Below are 20,050 nucleotides of genomic sequence, written 5' to 3'. Positions count from 1 at the left end.
GTGTCATTGATCAAGATTATTGTTCTCATAAACTGACATGTTGAGTTGAAACCTTTTTGTACAATTATGATAAAAGTAAATGAAAAATTAGAAAAGAACCCGGACACTGGTGGCTCACTCCTCTAATCTTAGCTACTCAGGAGGCTGAGATCTGAGGATCTCTAATTAACCACCAAAGAGCAGAAAGTAAAGCTGTGACTCACATTGTAGAGAAATAGTCTGGAAAAAAAAGACTTGAGGGGAGAGGTGGTGGCTTACGTTGTAATGCTAGCTACTCAGGAAACTGAGATCTGAGGATTGCAGTTCAAAGCCAGCCTGGGCAGGAAAGTCCATGAGACTCTTATCTCCGATTAACCACCAGAACACTGGAAGTTGCACTGTGGCTCAAGTGGTAACAGTGCTAGCCTTGAGCTGAAGAGCTCAGGGAGAGTGCCCAGGCCCAGAGTTCAAGCTCCATGACAGTCAAATAGAAAAGAATGCTCATTGACAGTGGCTCACATCTGTAATCCTAAGTACTCAGGAGGTTGAGGACTGAGGTTCAAAGCCAATCAGATCAGGAAAGTTGATATTTTTATCTCCAATTAAGCACCAAAAAAGAAGTGGTGTTATGGTTCAAGTGGTAGAACACTAGCCTTGACCAAAAAGGTTCAGGGACAGTGCCCACTACAAGTTCAAGCCCTAGGACTGGCACAAAAAAAATGTAAAAATATGAAGGAAAGGAAAGGAAAGAAAATAGACAAATAGACTAAGAAAAAAAAGGAAAAGGTTCAAATAAATAAAATCAGAAGTGAAACAGGAAATATAAATCTGACACCACAGAAACACACTAGAGATGATTATGAATAATCAAATACCAAACATTTGATAATTTAGAGAAAATGGACAAATTCAAAGCTATTTCTTCATGACTCAGTCCTAGTATGGAGTATATGTCGAGGGATTTGTCCTTACCAGGTTTGAATCATAATGCAACTGAAAAAACGAAGAAACTAATAACAAGTAAGAAGATTTAATCAGTAATAAAAAAGCCTCCTATCAAAGAAAATGCTATGACCAGATGGCTGCATTGCTGAGTTCTACCATACCTTTGAAGAATTAATATCCTTAAGTAATTCCAAAAAAATAGAAGAGGGAAGAATTCTTCTAGACATATTTTATGAGTCCAGCATTACCCTGATATCAAGACAAGATAATGATACAACAAAGAAAGAAAATTACAGTGAATTTTTTTTGGGGGGGGTCCGGTCATGGGCCCTGAACTCTGTCCCTCAGGGCCTGGGCTCTGTCCCTCAGCTCTTCAGCTCAAAGCTAGCGCTGTACCACTTGAGCCACAGCACCACTTCCTACTTTTTTCTTTTTTCTTATGTGGTGCTGAGGAATCAAACCCAGGGCCTTAGGAATGCAAGGCAAGCTTTCTACCACTGAGCCACCTTCCCAGCCCACAGGTGAGTATTATTGATGAACACACAAAGTTCCTCAGCAAAATACTACCAAAACATGTAGCATGGTCAAGTGGAATTCATCTCAAGGATAAAAGCATAATTCAGCTTACACACAAATCAATAAACACACATCATATTCAGAGATAAAAGACAAGCTAGACTAAAAGCATAGTTCAGCATGCCTGAGGGCAGAGTACAGTACTTGTACCACAAAAAGGCACACACACACAAACACACAGATGGAACAATAAGCAGATGGCTAGGTTAGTTGATTGAGACATTTGACAAAGTTCAATGCCCCCTCATGATAAAAATACTTAACAAATTGGGCATATAAGGAATGTACCTCAGCCGGGCACCAGTGGCCCATGCCTGTAATCTTACTCAGGAGGCTGAGATCTGAGAATCGCAGTTCAAAGCCAACCTGGGCAGGAAAGTCCGTGAGACTTTTATCTCCAATAAACCACTAGAAAACCAGAAGTGGTGCTGTGGCTCAAATGGTAGAGCTCTCACCTTGAGCTGAAGAGCGCAAGGACAGCGCCCAGGGCCAGAGTTCAAGCCCCACGACTGACCAAAAAAAAAAAAGGAATGTACCTCAACATAATAAGGGCCATTAATAATAGGCTGGCAATGAACATTATTTTGAATGGGGGAAAGCTGAAAGCTTTCCAGATCTGGAAAGAGATAAACATACTTACTTTCTCAATGTCCCCATTTTTATTCAACATAGAACTGGAAATCCCAACCAGAGCCACCAGTCAAGAAAAACAAATAGTCTACTCAAATTGGAAGATATTTCAAATTGTCGCTGTTTATAGATGACATCATCCTATATATATAGAAAACTGTTAAGCTTCTACCAAGAAACTATTAGAACTAATTAATATCTCAAAGTTATAAGATATACAATGTACAAAAAATAGTAGCATTACTACTAGTGCTAATACAAATCTGAAATGAAAATAAAAAATAATTTATACTAGTTATAAAAATAAACTTCCTCAGTGAGAGAGGGGAGGGAGGACTTGGGGAGGTGGGGAGGAAAGGGATGGTAGGGGAAAAATAAATGAGGGTGTAACAATGCTCCATAGGAAATGGACTCATTACCTTGCTCATGTAACTGCAACCCCTCTGTACATTATCTTTACAATAAAAATATATATTAAAAAAACCTTACCACAAAAAATAAATAAAATTCCTATGAAGAAATTTACTGAAAGGAGTGGGAGAGATTGTAATAATAAAAATTATAAAACACGGGGCTGGGAAGGTAGCTCAGTGGTAGAGTGCTAGCCTTGAGCTGAAGAGCTGAGGGACAGCACCTAGGCCCAGAGTTCAGGCCCCACAACTGGACCCCCCAAAAAAATTATAAAACACTGATTTAAAAAATTGAAGAGGTCATAAAAAGTTGAAAAGATATGCAGTATCCATAGATTAGAAGAATCAATATTGTTAAATTGTTCATATTACTCAAAGCAAATTACAGATAAAAGGCAATACCTATTAAAAAGGCACCAATGATTTTCTTCACAGAATTGGAAAAAAAATAATGCAAAAAAATTTATATAGAACCACCAAAACCCCAGATAGCCAAATTCAATTTTAAGTAAAGTAAAACATAGCAAGATGTATTGTGTTATCTGGTTTCAGAACATACTACAAAGCAGAAGTAATCAAAACAAAGTATTATCAGAATAAAAAGAGACACCTAGGGCTGGGAAGATGACTCAGTGGTAGAGTGCTTGCATTGCATGCATGAGGCTCTGGGTTCAATTCCTCAGCACCACATAAGCAGAAAAAGCTGGAAGTGGCACTGTGGCTCAAGTGGTAGAGCGCTAGCCTTGAGCTGAAGAGCTGAGGGACAGCACCCAAGCCCAGAGTTCAGGCACCACAATAAAGAGAGAGGGAGAGGGAGGGAGGGGAAGAGGGAGAGGGAGAGAAAGAGAGAGAAACACAAACACACTTGGAGCAAGTGAGAGAGAAAGACCTAGGCTAATGGAACTCAATAGAGAATGTAAAAGTAAACCCACACATCTGAAACTACTATTTTCAACAAAGGTACTAAGAACATACATTGGAGAAAGGACAGTACTTTTCAACAAATGATGTTGAGAAAATTGGATATCCAGCCAGGCACCCATGGCTCATGCCTGTAATCCTAGCTACTCAGGAGGCTGAGATCTGAGGATCGCGGTTCAAAGCCAGCCCGGTCAGAAAAGTCCATGAGACTTTTATCTCCAATTAACCACCAGAAAACCAGAAGTGGTGCTGTGGCTCAAGTGGTAGAGCACTTGCCTTGAGCTGAAGAGCTCAGGGACAGTGCCCAGGCCCAGAGTTAAAGCCCCAGGACCGACAAAAAAAAAAGAAAGAAAGAAAATTAGATATTCCCACACAAAATCATGCTAAATTCCTATCTCTCATCAGTTACAAGGATCAACTAAAGGTAGATTAATGACTTAAATATAAAACCTAAAATTATAAAATTATTAGAGAAAATATACTGAAAAAATAATGAAAAAAATGCTTCTGAACTCTGGAATGGGTCAAAGATTTTTGGACAAAAGCACAGAAGGAAAAAAGAAAAAAAAAATAGAGAAACAACCTATATAAAAATAAAAAACTTCTACACATCAAAGAGAGAAGGTAACAGAGTAACAAAGTAATGTACCTGATGGGAAAATATTTTCAAACAATACATCTGAGAAGAGGTTAATATGCAGAATGTATAAGAAACACAAACACACTTGGAGCAAGTGATTCAAGTCTATAATCCTAGCTACTCAGAAGGCTAAGATACAGGATGACCCATTGTAACAAGATGTACAAGACACTATGTTGAAAACGAACTTTACAACTTTGTGGGGGATGGGGAGGATTCAGGGAGGTGGGGAGGAAAGGTATGGTAGGGGAAAAACAAGGGAGGGGGTAACAACGCTCAATAGGAAATGGATTCATTACTTTGCTCATGTAACTGTAACCCTTCTGTACAGTATCTTTACAATAAAAAATATATTAAGAAAGACAGGCACCTTACTCAAATGTTCATCCAAAAAAACATAGAAATTGAGAGTAGAATGGTTATTACCAGAGTCTGGGGATGGTTGATAAGGAGAAGGAGAAGGCAAAGTTCTCAAAAAAAATTAAGTTGGGGAATTGGGTGGGAAGGAAAAGTAGGAGAAAAATGAGGGAAAGGGTAACAAGTTTGACAAGAAATGCATTTATTACCTTACTTATGTAACTATAACCCCTCTGTATATCACCTCAACAATAAAAAAGAGAAAAAAATACTAAGTTGCAGTTAATACTACTAGAATCTCCACAGTGCTACTACAGTGTGTAGTGACTATAGATAATAATAATAATGTATATTTCATAAACTAGATTAAATTATTTTCAAAGTGTCAACCATAAAGAAATAATAAATGCTTGAGGAGATAAATGTTTACACTGATTCAAACATTTCATAATGTACACATACATTGAACATGAAATGATACTCTACTAATATATATGACTTTTATGTTTTGTGTGTCAGCTCAAAATTAATTTAACAAATCAAAATTATACTATATTTAATCTGGTTGTAATTCTAGTTACTTGTGAGGCAGAGATTAGGAGGATCATGGTTCAACATCAGATTTGATGAAGAGTTTACAATACTTTATATCAATAAAAAATACTAGGTATAGGGGCTGGGAAGGTGGCTCAGTGGTAGAGTGCTTGCCTTGCATGCATGAGGCCCTGGGTTCGATTCCACATAAGCAAAAAGAAAAAAAGCTGGAAGTGGCATTGTGGCTCAAATGGTAGAGCGGTAGCCTTGAGCTGAAGAGCTGAGGGACAGCGCCCAGGCCCAGAGTTCAGGCCCCATGACCGGACCCCCCCCCCCAAAAAAAAATACTAGGTATAATGGTGCACAGTTGTTATCTCAGCTATGGTGGAAATTATACACAGAGTGCTCACAGTTTGCCCCTAAGCTACAAATCAAGGTTATCATTGGAAAAATTAGGACACCCACATTTCTCATCTCCATCTACTCTAAGTTGAAAAACTTTTGATTTTACTCCATAATTTTTATTTTTCTTATTCTCATTTTGTTTGTGCATCACTTCCCTGATTTTTTAAAGCTGTGGTTTTTAAAACTTGCTACCACAGTCATTTTAAATTCTTTATGGGGAAACTCACCCTTCCTTCCTTCTTTCCTTCTTTCCTTCTTTCCTTCTTTCCTTCCTACCTACCTTCCTTCCCTCCTTCCTTCCTTCCTTCCTTTCTTCCTTCCTTCCTTCCCTCCTTCCCTTCTTCCCTCCTTCCTTCTTTTCTTTTTGATGTTGTTGTTGGTTGCAGGGCTTGAACTCAAGGCCTGGGCACTCTACCTGAGCTTTCTTGTTCAAGGCTTGCTCTCTGCTACTTTGAGCCACAGCTCCACTTCCGGTTTTCAGCAGGTTAATTGGAGATAGAATCTCATGGCCTTTCTTGCCCAGGCTGGCTTAGAACAGCAATTCTCATATCTCAGCCTCCTGAATAGCTAGGATTACAGGGGTAAGCCACCAGGGCCTGTCTGTATGTCCCTTTTTGAGGGACCAGTTTCCAGATACATAATTTGTTTTTCTCATGGGTCATATTATCTTTATATGCTTTGTTATCTTCTGCTGAGACCTTTCCAAGTCCTTAAAATCCTTTCATGTGGAGTAAATTTTTCCATTTCCTCTAACTGAAGATTCTGGTATCTCTCAGGATTTTTCTAGGAATCCATTTTTTTCTGGTCTTATTCATGTAATCAACTAATTGAAGAGATTTGATGGTCTCTGATCACAATCTCCACCTAGTTTCCATCTACAGTACTGCAGCAGCTTTGGTAGTCAAGTATAAAGTACTGGAGCTCCTCCTAGGCTTTATCTGTGGTACTGCATACTCAAGTACACATTTACGTGTTTTTAGTGTTCTCTAATTTGCCACCCCATTCTTACCAGCACTAGCTTTAGGCAAGACAGAAACTAGTCTCAAGGTAGCCTGTCCCCCAAAATAACAATTTGGATTATGTTTCAGTGCCATTTTCCTTCCTTACTAAGATATAGAGTGAAGAGTTTCCTAATTGCTTCTGTTATTCTAGGAATAGAGGCTCTAGTATTGTTTGTTGCAATTTTTTTTCTACAGGCTTTAATGGCTCTCATTGGCCTCAGGTACAGAAACCTCTTAACCTATTCCGGATTTCTTACAGGACAATAGGCCTATGTATTAAATCAGTGTCACCATGGGGATTAAGTAGGGCCTGGGGCTTTGTATTCTGCCATCTTGCCAATGTCACATCTGAGAATTCAAGTTACTCTTTTTTAAGTTTTATGGAGTAATAATTTAATTAACATATAGTTCCTCTATTAAAGTTTACAAATTAATGGCATATATATGTATACACACAAATAACACTAAAGTCAATTTAAGAATCATCCTCACCACCCCAAACAAAAGGCCTGTACCATTTAGGTATCATCCCCTTGTTACCTCCATCTTCCAAATCCCTAAATAATCTCTAATGAATCTTCCATTTCTATACATTCTCTATTTAAGACATTATTTATCAACAGAATTATACAAAATTGTCTTTTTCACTCTTTGTTCATTATCATAATATTTAAAGTCTCATCAGTTCATTATTTTATGGCCAAATAACACGAGTGTATGGTTATATTACATATACAAAAAGAATACTTATCCGTCTCTCTCATGTAACTGTATGTATGCAACAATATTCAAGAAAATATTACAAATTGAACCCAGTCCTATATTAAACCAATTACATGAAAGAGCCAGTTTTTTCTAACTATGTAAATTTGGTTCAGTAGTTCAAAACCAATGATGACAATCCATTATATTTACAGTCTAAAGAAGATAGTTACATGATATCATTTCACTTTGAAGAAAACATAGTAATTCAATATCCTCATGTGAATTTCAATAAAACTTTTATAAACAGTCCCAGAAATATTTGAAAAGAATGTGACTATTAAATGTACTTAATACCTTACTTATGTAACTAGAACACCCTGTTCACCACTTTTACAATAAAAAAGGGGAAAAAAAGAACGGAACTATTGGTTTACTAAGGATTGTTTAATTTATCAGAAATGATATTGGTTTGTAAGTTTATTTTCTTGATGTATTTGATGATTTTTGGTACCAGGGCACTGCTGGCCTCATAAAATAAAGATGGCACTTGTCCATGTTCTTCTATATTTAGGAAGAGTGTAAAATTGATATTAACTATTTAAATTATCTTTTGAATTCATCCATGAACCCTCCAGTCCTATGCTTCTCATTATTGAATATATTTTACTGAGATGTAAGATATAAATCATCATCAGAATTGTACAACCAGTGCTACAACTCATTTTAGAATATTTTCAACACCCTAACAAAAAATCTGTACCAACTGACAGTCATTCTCTTACCCACTGTACCCCTTTCTCCAGTCCTAGGAGGACTAGATAATCCAAATTGATAAATCTACTCTTAATCTCTGTATTTTCCTTTTATAGATAGTTCACATGCATGTGAACAGACTGTATAACCCCTTGTGACTAGTTATTTTATGGAACATATTGTTGTTTCATCCATGTGCTATAGTTTATCAACACACCAATACATTTAACCTCAGAATACATTTGTGTTGACATGTCTTTTTTGTACCAGGTCATTTCCACTTTTTAAAGTTTTTATTGTAAAAATACTGTACAGAGGGGTTATAGTTACATGAGCAAGGGGTAATGAGTGCATTTCCTATCAAGCATTCTTGCCTCTTCATTTTTTCCTTACCATCTCTTCCCTCCTACCTCCACAAATACACCCCCCCCCCCCACCCTGCCTCTTCCTCCTGGGTGAGAGGTATGCAGAAGCACAATTTTTGTTGTGAGACAACAGCATTCAAATCCCATTATCTACTTGGAGATATGTCATAGACCAAAATATGCTGACCATTGTATTGCTATTTTTTTTGGTCAGTCGTGGGGCTTGAACTCTGGGCTTGGGCATTGTCCCTGCCCTCTTCAGGTCAAGGTGTGTGCTCTACGGGTTGAGCCACAGGCCACTTCCAGTTTTCTAGTGATTTTTATTGGAGATAAGAGTCTCACGAACCTTCCTGCCCCGGGCTGGCTTTGAACTGTAATCCTCAGATCCCAGCCTCCTGAGGATTATAGGCGTGAGCTACTGGCACCTGGCTTGCTAATTGTGTGTGTGTGTGTGTGTGTGTGGTCGTGTGGCTTGAACTCTAGGCCTGGGTGCTGTCCCTGAGCTCTTCAGCCCAATTCTAGCACTCTACCACTTGAGCCACAGTGCTACTTCCAGCTTTTTCTGCTTACGTGGTGCTGAGGAATCGACCCCAAGGCCTCATGCATCCAAGGCAAGCACTCTACCACTGAGCCACCTTCCCAGCCCCTGTATTGCTATTTTTGTCAGCCCTGAGGCTTGAACTCAGGATGTGGGCATTGTCCCTGAGTGTTTTTGCTCTACCACTTTGAGCCACAGATCCCCCTCCAGTTTTAGGTGGTTAATTGGATATAAGAGTCTCATGGTCTTTTCTGACCCGGGTGGCTTTGAACCATGATCTTCAGATCTCAGCCTTCTGAGTAGCTAGGATTACAGGTGTGAGCCAACAGTGCCCAGCTGTATTGCTATTTTTTTTTTTTTTTTGTCGGTCGTGGGGCTTGAACTCTGGGCCTGGGCGTTGTCCCTCAGCTCTTCAGCTCAAGGCGAGCGCTCTACCACTTGAGCTACAGCACCACTTCCGGTTTTCTGGTGGTTTATTGGAGATAGGAGTCTCACGGTCTCTCCTGCCCCGGCTGGCTTTGAACCGCGATCCTCAGATCTCAGCCTCCTGAGTAGCTAGGATTACAGGCGTGAGCCACCAGCGCCCGGCTGTACTGCTATTCTTGAAGGTGATACTCTGGCTGTTAAACTTCAGTCAATCACCATTCATGGAGCCACTCACCTCCTGATAGATGCCATTGAACTCCAGTGCCTGTGCCATGTTGACCTCTTCATGGTAACCTAGGAAAAGAGCCCTCGAGTACTCAAGTGAAACTAAGTAAACTGGAATCTGGATACCAACCTCTGGTTGAGTGTGAAGAGGCTCAACAAATTAGGAATCACTCCAATGTGCAGCCTGGTAATGATCCAGGCATTACTGGTGGACACATTATGGGAGGAAGAAGATTGTGGGGCTACAGAAGGAGCTTTTCCTGCATTTGTGGTCCTGTGGCCACAGGGCACATCTTCAAACAGTATTAGAAATTTTAAATATTGGCTGGGAATGTGGCTTAGTGGTAGAATGCTTGCCTAGAATGCATGAAGTTCAATCCCTCGGTACCACATAAACAGAAAAAGCCAGAAATGGCACTGTGGTTCAAGTGGTGGAGTGCTAGTCTTGAGCAAAAGCAGTTCAGGGAAAGTGCCTAGGCCCTGAGTTCAAGCCCCAGGACTGGCAAAAAGTCTAAACATCCCCAGTTTTATTTCAACAAGTTTTTATCTTTCTATGTTGATTCCAGATCTTGACTGTTTACTTAATCCTCTCTTCCACCTAACCACATGCAATTTACTTTGTACCTTGCATCATTCACATTGTCTAAATGAAAACATTCAATGTAAGAGCAGTTCTTTGTATAGCAAGATATTGAAGGCAAGCAATAGTTAACATTGTTTTAGTTTCAAAGGAAGAAACATTGTTGTTAAACTCTCATACTAGATATGGAAGGTCACTTCTGAGTGGCCAAAAGATATATTTTCTTTGCACTTACCCCTTTTAATCTTAAAGCTTATTTGGTACCACTATGCTACTGAATCTTTAGATTTTTGTCCAGATTAGCCATAGTATGATTATCTCAATCATAATCATTAACAAAGATGACACCAGCATGAACTACAAATGGAAGTATAAAATAATCTGTCTCTACAGAAATATGATACCCTACTTGAAATCATGGTCTCAAAGTGAACAGCCATGAATAAGCTCTTCTTAAGTATTTTCTAGGTACACATTCTGTCTAGATTGTATATGTACCTTTTATCAATCACCTTGAATGTTTGACTACTTTAAAACATTTTTATTTCTCAGTCTCAGACTTACTTTTTGCAAGAGCTTTAAATGTACTTATAATCTCTTACCTTAGTAAGTCTGTGATCTTCTAGCTTTCATGAGCAGTGTTTGATTTTTTTCCCACCCTGAATCTGAGCTACTACATTTTTTCCATTTGGGCACTGATATAGGGGAAGCAGAGGGCAGTGACTCAGGCAGCCTCAGGACAAGTGAGAAAGATACAGATAAAGTCTACTCTGATCTCTCTAAGTTTCCAGCGTGGGAGTTGACAGCTAGGTCCCTATTTCCCCTAGGTGGGCCAGGAAGGAATAAATAGTGGATTATAGGTAGGTAAAAATACCACAAAATTTTCTATTAGTTTGAATGTAACTTCTACTTCATTGGGTATTTCCTTGGCTGCTACAGACCTTTGACTGTTAACTATAATACTATTTTAGCCAGTCTAATTTTTAAATATTTCTTTGGGGAGAAAGGAGAGCCTAACGTTTCCTAGTTTACCATCTTGTAGATGCCACTCAATCCAATCTATAAAGGTTGAAGGGAATGTATTTTTTGGAACTCCCAATGTTTTTTTTTTTTAATCACAAGTCATACCAAGAAGTAGGAAAATATGCCCCCATTCAAAGAGACAAAAGAAGAGAACTGTCATTGAGGAAACATAGATATCAGAAGTATGAGGCAAAGATGAAAACAATTGTTTTTAGTATGCTCTAAAGGCTAAAGGAAATCTCAAAGAAATGAAGGCAATTGGGAAAATAATAAAGTCGAATATTAACAAAAGCAAATTATAAAAATAAATCAAACACGGTCTGGAGTGGAAAATACAATAAGTACATTGAAATTTCACTGAAGGATTTAGCAGGAAGAAAACAGATCATTGAACTTAGAGACTTGATACTTTGAAATTATTGTGCCTGTGGAATAAAAAAATGAATTAAGAAAAGTAGATAAAGCTGACTGAATAGACACATCAGAGAAGTCCCAGAAGGTAAAAAGACAAAAAAAAGACAGATGAAAGAAATAGTATCTGAAAAACTGAAATTTGAGAAAAAGGCATGGATTTATAGTAAAAGAAACTTGGTGACCCCCAAGTAAGATAAACCTGAAGAGGTACATAGCAAGACTATGGAAGACCAAAGACCAAGTGAGTCTCTTGAAAGCAGCAAAATAAAGTCACAAAGCAGATATGAGGGATCCTCAGTAAGATTATCCATGAATTTCTCAGCAGAAATCTTGAAGACCAGAAGGAGTGAGATAATACATCTGAAGGAATTTTAAGAACATCAGAAATTCTATAACTCACTCAGAAATAAGGAAGAAATTTAGACATTCTTATACAAAAAATATTCAATGCCACAAGGGAAGTTTTAGCACATCCAATTAAAGAAGAAAGACATGCATAAGACATTTGAATTGAAAATAAAAAGATAACATAATCTGCCGGCGCTTGTAGGTCACACCTGTAATCCTAGCTACTCAGGAGGCTGAGATCTGAGGATCGCGGTTCAAAGCCAGCCGGGGCAGGAGAAACCGTGAGACTCCTATCTCCAATAAACCACCAGAAAATTGGAAGTGGCGCTATAGCTCAAGTGGTAGAGCGCTCACCTTGAGCTGAAGAGCTGAGGGACAGGCCCAGAGTTCAAGCCCCACGACCGACCAAAAAAAATAAAAGATAACATAACCTTCATTTATGGACACATGTGACCTTGTATATTCCACACACAATATATTCCCTCAGTAAAACCATTATCAGTAATGAATTAAGTTGTAAGACACAAAATCAACACAAAAAAATGAGTTTTGTTTTTATACCAACAATGAACAATCTGAAAAGGAAATTATCAAGCTGGTGGTATATACCTCAAGTGGTAGAGCACCTGCATCATAACTGCAAGGCTGTGAGTTCCATTCCCAGTATTCCCAGGAAGGAAGGAAGGAAGGAAGGAAGGAAAGAGAGGGGGAGAGGGAGGGAGGGAAAGAGAGAGGAAGGAAGGAAGGAAGGAAGAAAGGAAGGAAGGAAGGAAGGAAGGAAGGAAGGAAGGAAGGAAGGAAGGAAGGAAGGAAGGAAGGAAGGAAGGAAGGAAGGAAGGGAGGAAGGGAGGGAGGGAGGGAGGGAGGAAAGAAATGAATTTCCAACAGTCTTAGGGGTGGGTTTTTTTCATTCATTTGGTTTTTTTCTAGACTAATTATCACAGCTTATGTGAATAGTTTTCTTCCTTACTTCAGTGTTCATGTTATTCCTTTGCTGTGATTTTTAAGTTTGACTCAACTACTTGGCTTTTACTGTTTGTAAAGCTTCCTCAATACCATAGTTTATTCTTTTCATACTTTGAGTATCTCTTATTTCTTCTTAGGGAACAGTCCTTAATAGTGTATTGTGTAATTTTGTACATACATATCAATTCTGTGATTTAAACATATATTAATTAAACTTACAATGGAATAAAAAAGAATAACTCGCAAAACAAACAGGCATTAAAAGCTGTATGCTTTCAATTGAAAATATTGTTGGAGCAAGACACAAGTAAATTAGAGTTGGAAGACTTAAAATTGTTAAGATGCTAATACTACCAAACACAATCTTTCAAATTCAATGAAATATCTATTAAAATCCCAATGCCATTTTTGCAGAAATAGAAAAAATGCACCCAGAAATTCACGATTTGCAAAATAATTAAAATAATATTATTAATGTACTCAGAAATAGGCAACATAAACACACATAAAGATTGAACATCATAAAGTTAGCCAAAATCAGTATAAGGAAAGAAAAATAAAGATTAGAACAGAAATAAATGAAAGAGGCTGACAGATATAAAAGATTAAAAAAACAAAGAACTATTCCTTCAAAATATAAACAAAATTCACAAATTCTTAGTTACCTAAGAAAAAAGAAGACTCAAATAAAGTCAGGGTTTAAAGGGGAAACAACTGACACCACAAAAACACAAAGGATCATTAGAAATTATTCTGAGTATCTACATGTCAACAAATTTAATAGCATAAGAAAAATTGACAGTTTATGAACACCATAAGCCTTAGTGAGATTGAATCATGAAGTAGAAAATTCGAAAATACCAATAACAGTAAAATAAGTAAATAAAAAGATTAAATCTGTAATAAATAGTTTATATCTAAGATTACAGGGCCATATGGCTCTACTGCTGAATTCTGCTACATGTTTGAGAAGTAATATAAATTCTTCTGAAATACTGGAAAAAATGGACAGAATAGAATTCTTCCAACTTGGGGCTGGGAAGGTGGCTCAGTGGTAGAGCGCTTGCCTTGCATGCTCGAGGCCCTGGGTTCAATTCCTCAGCACCACATAAGCAAAAAGAAAAAAGCCGGAAGTGGCGCTGTGGCTCAAGTGGTAGAGCGCTAGCCTTGAGCTGAAGAGCTGAGGGACAGCGCCCAGGCCCAGAGTTCAGGCCCCACGACCGGACCCCAAAAAAAAAAAAAAAAGAATTCTTCCAACTTCATTCTGAGGCTGGCATTACCATGATACAAAAACCAGATAAGGACAAGCACAAATAAATAAATAAAGCTACAGGTCAATACCCTTAAAGAACACAGATGTAAAATCTTCAAAAAATACTAGCAATTGAATCCAATTTTATATTAATATGATTATATACCATAATCATTCTAGCGATACAAGAATGATTCAACATATGCAAATCAATAAACATGATACAGCATAGCAACATAATGGACAAGAACAACCTGAACTTTTCAACAAATGCAAAAAATTCATTGAAAAATGAATATCTTATCAATATCTTATTGTGACAACACTGAAAAAAATGTTATAACACTAAACTTACAATGAATGGAAAACATGCAAATCTTTCTAAGATCTAGCACAAGACAAGGATTCACAATTTGAACACTCATACTCATACAGCATTGGAAGTGTTAGCAAGAAAAAATCAGGTAATAAAAAGAAGCAAAAAGCATCAAGATTAGAAAAGAGAATACCAAAATGCCATTGCTTGCAGATATAATAAACCCTAGAGACTCCAGCAAAACTTATTAGAATAAATGAACTCAATAAAATCATAGTAATATATACAAAATCAATGTATAATAATCAGTAATGTTGCTATAAAATCATAGCAAATTATTTGAAATAAAAACCAAGAAAACATATAGGAAAATTAAATAACTACATAAAAATTAAATTCCTAGGAATAAATTTAACCAAAGATTTCTGCAATGAAAAATAGAAAACACTGATGAAGGAAACTGAACATGACAAACCTGGAAAGACATCTTGTATTTATGGATTAAAAGAATCAACAATGTTAAAATGTTCATTCTGTCCAAATCACCTACAGGTGAAATGTAATCCCTATCAAAATAATGATGCATTCTTCAGAGAATTAGAAAAGGCAATGTCAAAACTCTTATGGAACCTCAAAAAGGGGGAAAGAATTTTGAACAAAAAATAAAAATAGGACACAGTAAGTACACTGATTTAAAAATGTACTACAGAGCTATAGTAATCAGAACAGCATTATATTGGCATAATATCAGAAATGCAGACTAATGATCAGAATAGCCTAGAAACAAATTTATGCATCTACTGGCAACTAATCTTTGACAAAAGCCCTAAGAAGACACATTACAGAAAAGAAAGTCTTTTCAACAAACAGTTCTTGGAAAATTGAGTATCAACAAGCAGAAGAATGGGACCTGACCTATGTCTCTCACCAATTATAAAAATCAATTGGAAAGCGATTGAAACTTAAATATAAGATCCAGTGGGGGGGCAGGGGAGAGGCTGGGAAGAGATGTGAAGGGTAAACAAAGGAGGAGGCTGCAATGCTTGATAAGAAATGTACTCATTATCTTGCCCATGTAATTGTAACCCCTCTGTACAGTATGTTCACAAAAAATTTAAATTTAAATTTAAAAAAAAGATCCAAAACTATAAAATGACTGGAAGGAAACACAGGAAAATAGTTCAAGACATTGGATTGTGCAAGGATTACTTTTTTGAAAAGACCCCAAAAGCACAGGAAATAGAAGCAAAACCATCCATGTACGATAGCGCATATCTATAATCCCAGCTACTCAAAAGCCAGAGACAAGAGACTGACAAGTTCAAGGCCAGCCCAGAAAAACTTAGCAAGAGGTAGGTAATTTATTATTGTCTGACAAGGCTGGCTCTGTCAGACAAATCTGAAACTCATCTCCAACTAACCAGTAAAAGCACAGAACTAGAGGTGTGACTCAAGTGTTAAAGTGCTGGCCTTGAGCTAGGAAGTATATTGAGAAATGCTACCATGACAACTTCAAAGGTTTGAACAAGTATTAACTTTTTATGATAGTGATATATAGGCTCCATAGTGGTATGTAGGTTTGTGGTTTATTTTTATTTTGGCATAACTTTTATTTCTAGATCTCACATAGGAAAGACTTGAAAAGTCATCTAACTCAGTGATTTAAAAACTTAACTTTTGTTTTGTTTTGTTTTTATGGTTTGGTTTGGTGCTAGGAACTGAACCCAGCTAGGTAAGTGTTTTATAACTGAGCTATACTTTCAGCTCAGATACTTGGTAGCGTTTTTTGTTTTGTTTTTATTTTTATTTTTGTTTTGGTCGGCCATGGGGCTTGAACTCAAGGCCTGGGCACTGTCCCTCAGCTCTTCAGCTCAAGGCTAGCACTCTACCACTTAAGCCACAGCACTGCTTCCAGTTTTCTGGTGGTTTATTGGAGATAAGAGTCTCATAGACTTTCCTGCCTGGACTCGCTTTGAACCATGATCTTCAGATGTCAGCCTCCTTAGTAGCTAGGATTACAGGCATGAGCCACTGGCGCCCAGCTTTTTTTTTTTTTTTTAATGAGACATATGCAGCTTAAGCTGGTTTAAAACTTACTATGTAGCCCTGGCTGGCCTCAAATTTGAAATTCTCCTGTTTGCCTTCTGCCTCCAATTCCATGGTGGAATTTCAGATATATGCCAAATGGTGCCACAAAGTGTGTTTGTTTGTTTGTTTTAACTGAGAAACATTTTTTTCTCCTCCCTGCTTCTCAGTTAAATCTTAAAAGTGAAATCTTATAATAATTGCCAAAACTTTTCACTAGGGGCTGGTACTAGGTCTGTATGGGCCTTTCCTCTGGATGATTTCTGAGACACAGGCAGGAAATCCAATGTTTCCACGACACATGGTTTGATCCTGTGCCCTGGTCATATATTCTATTGTAAGATTATCCTAAGATCACATTTTTCCAGACTAAGGGGTATAGCTCTTCATCTGAAATGGCTAGAATTAATGTTTTAAAAAATGAAAACATAGGGCTGGGAATGTGGTTTAGTGGTAGAATGCTTGCATAGCATGCATGAAGCCCTGGGTTTGATTCATCAGTACCCCTTAAACAGAGAAAGCCAGAAGTGGTGCTATGGCTCTTGAGCAAGATTAGCTCAGGGACCTTGCCCAGGCCCTGAGTTCAAGCCCCAGGACTGACAAAAAATGAAAACATAGCTTGGCACTGGTGGCTCACATCTGTAATCCCAGCTACTCAGAAGACTGAATTCTGACCATTATGGTTCAGAGCCAGCCAGCCCCAGCAGTAAAGTCTGTGAGACTCTTAGTTCCAATTAACTACCAAAAATCCCAAAATGGATCTGTGGCTCAAATGAGAGAGCACTAGTCTTGAGTAAAAAAGCTGAGGGCAGTGCTCAGGATATACCCTGTATCAGCATATACACAAGCAAGCAAGCAAGCAAGCAAACTAGGGAGGGAGGGAGGGAGGGAAGGAGGGAAGGAGGGAGGGAGAGAGGCCAGGACTAAATGCAGGAGGCCTTTTAATGCAGATTACTCCCCACTTGGTCAAAGAAGTCAGAGATTCAGAGCATAAAGTCTGTGTATTGATGCTGGCTCTGTCACATGGGAGCCTGAATATAAGGACCAGTGAGACATCTCTAGGAGCTAAACTTAATAGCCCTCAAGACAACAGTGAGCAAGGAAACAAGAATCCCAATTGTATGACTTCTAAGAACCAAACTCTATCAACAACAAAATGAGTTTTAGATGCTGATTCGCCCCCAGAGAATACAGATAAAAGCCCAATGTTCCTAATTTCACCCTTGTGAGAAAGTAAACAGAGCACCTAGCCATGCTCACCCAAATTTCTGACCTACAGAACTGTGAGATAATAAATGAACATTGCTGCAAGTCACTGTGTGGAAAAATTTTTCAAAGCAATTGAAAACTAACACAATTAAGACAGAAAATGCTCAATGTTATTATTGAGATCAGTTGTACAGCTATGGGAAGGTTTACATGTAACTTATCCAGGTAAAGCTGGCAATACAACATGCCTTTCAGATCCAGATGTGGCTACTAAGAACAGTGTTTCTCAAAGGAGAGACGCTATTGGTATTTGATGTGGTAAGGGATTCACTGAATAGAATTTTCCTGGACATGACAATGTATTTATCATGTCTGGCTCCACTCTCTCCATCCACTAACAGTGCTCCACTAGTCATTGCAACAACCAAACACTCCTGTACATTTCCAAGCATTCTCTCCCACAAGAGAAAAATCTGGATTAAGAACTTTGAGAACTACTGTAAAAGAAATTTCATAAGAATATAACACTGTCCTAAATGTTGCCACAAAGCTACCTCTGTAACTACATTGCTACCCAAATTGCTTGACCCTAAAAACCACCAGGGACACTTGTTTAAAAATAAGTTTGTCTAGAATCTTATCCCATAGACCTGGGGTAGAACCCAAGGAATCTCAACTCTTAGTTGTTTCACCTAACTTTGAGGATAGGAAAGTACTTGGCTATATGTGCATTTAACAAAGTTGTACTACCCTGAAACCAACTCACTCCAAAACTCTTTGAAACTGTGCCTCTTACAGCTGTGTAGATCTCAATATGAAATGCTCTATCGTACTAGATGTTCTCTAGGTTAGTGATGGAAATTAGGACTCCAAAGGCAGGGAAAGAGAAGTACCCTTCCAAAACAGTCTATCTTTAACAGAATTACTTCTTTTTTAATTTTTTTTAAAATTTTTATTTATTTTTATTGTAAAAATACTGTACAGAGGGGTTACAATTACATGGGCAAGATAATGAGTACATTTCTTATCAAGCATTGTAGCCTCCTCCTTTGTTTCCCCTTCCCATCCCTTCCCATCTCTCCCCCCACACACACATACCCAACAGAATTACTTCTTGAAATGACATGTTCCACCACATAAACTAGCATTTTCCTTTCTATTTCTCATTTTTCAATCAAGGGCATACATGTAATCTCTTTTAATAGGGTATGCATTCAATTATTTTTTTACATCTATGCCTTAAATTCTGTTCCTATTTTACCATCTTAGACTTCCTCTCTTCAGCATCATGTTCCTCAATAGATGGCACGCACTCAACTTTTTGAGAGACATGGGCTGAACTCACGGCCTTGTGCTCCCATTGTACCATTTGAGCAACACCACCAGTCCTTTTATGCTTTATTTTTCAGGCAATGTCTTGTCTTTTTGTGTGTGTGTGTCTATTCTGTGGCTTCCCATGTAACTGGGATCACAAGCATGAACCACACACACTGGAATCATATACTGACATGGTAATCTCTCTAACTTCTTTTCTGGGCTGGCATCAAACATCAATCCACCTAATTTCTGTTTCCTTCATAGATAGGATTACAGGTGTGACCTACCCACGCTTGACCTTTAGTTCCTTTCCCCTCCCCCTTCCCTAATAATATTCTCCTCAGCACCGTACTCTGGATTTCATGTATGCATGACCCTGTAGCTTGGGAACTGTTAGGTCCAAATATTCAGATGTCCTTATCTTGAGGCCTCAGAACAGTGCCTAGATTCACTAACTCTCCCACCTTATCCTCTCTCCAAGTCCAGATAAACACAGGCAGCAGGAACCATGCCAAAATTTACTCCTAGTTAGGATCTTAAGCAGATATCCTGGCTCGGCTCCCTCCCTACCTCCTGGAGTGACGTAGTTTCCCACAGTTTGTCACAAAATTAAGTTAATTTTCAACCCACTCCACCAGACAATTCTAGCGTTCTTTCGGACCCACTATAAATACTTCTGTTGTAAGCGAGGAATAAATCAACAGCTGTCAACGGGATCTCCCCATTTGCGTGTTTTCCCGTGAAGGTGTTAAGCCATCTCTTTGTCTATTTTCTCTCACATGTTTCCTCTTTTGAACATAACAGGAATCTAAGCGAGGTATCGCCCTTCCGTGATGTTTTATGCTCTGTTTTGAAGTTCTCCCTACTAACGGTGCTTGCGGCGCAAGCTACAAAAGAAGGAATTGAGTCTGCTTTCCAAGTCTGAAAAAGGACCGGCGGTCATTCTCACGTCTGGCTCCACTCACTTTCCCTATCGGTACACCCATACATTTAACAAAGTAATAAGATGAACAGTAGTGGGGTGGGTTCAAACATTTATCTCCTCTAATAGGGCGGAGCCTAAATGAAAATGCCAAGCAAATAACTTCCCTGTTACCAAGGTAAACTAGTACGGCCTACGATTACTTGCG

The sequence above is a fragment of the Dipodomys spectabilis genome, unplaced genomic scaffold (genome assembly GCF_019054845.1).
Source record: "Dipodomys spectabilis isolate Male_0828 unplaced genomic scaffold, ASM1905484v1 ptg000077l, whole genome shotgun sequence".
Lineage (NCBI taxonomy): Eukaryota > Metazoa > Chordata > Mammalia > Rodentia > Heteromyidae > Dipodomys > Dipodomys spectabilis.
Note: the sequence above shows the minus strand (reverse complement) of the source record.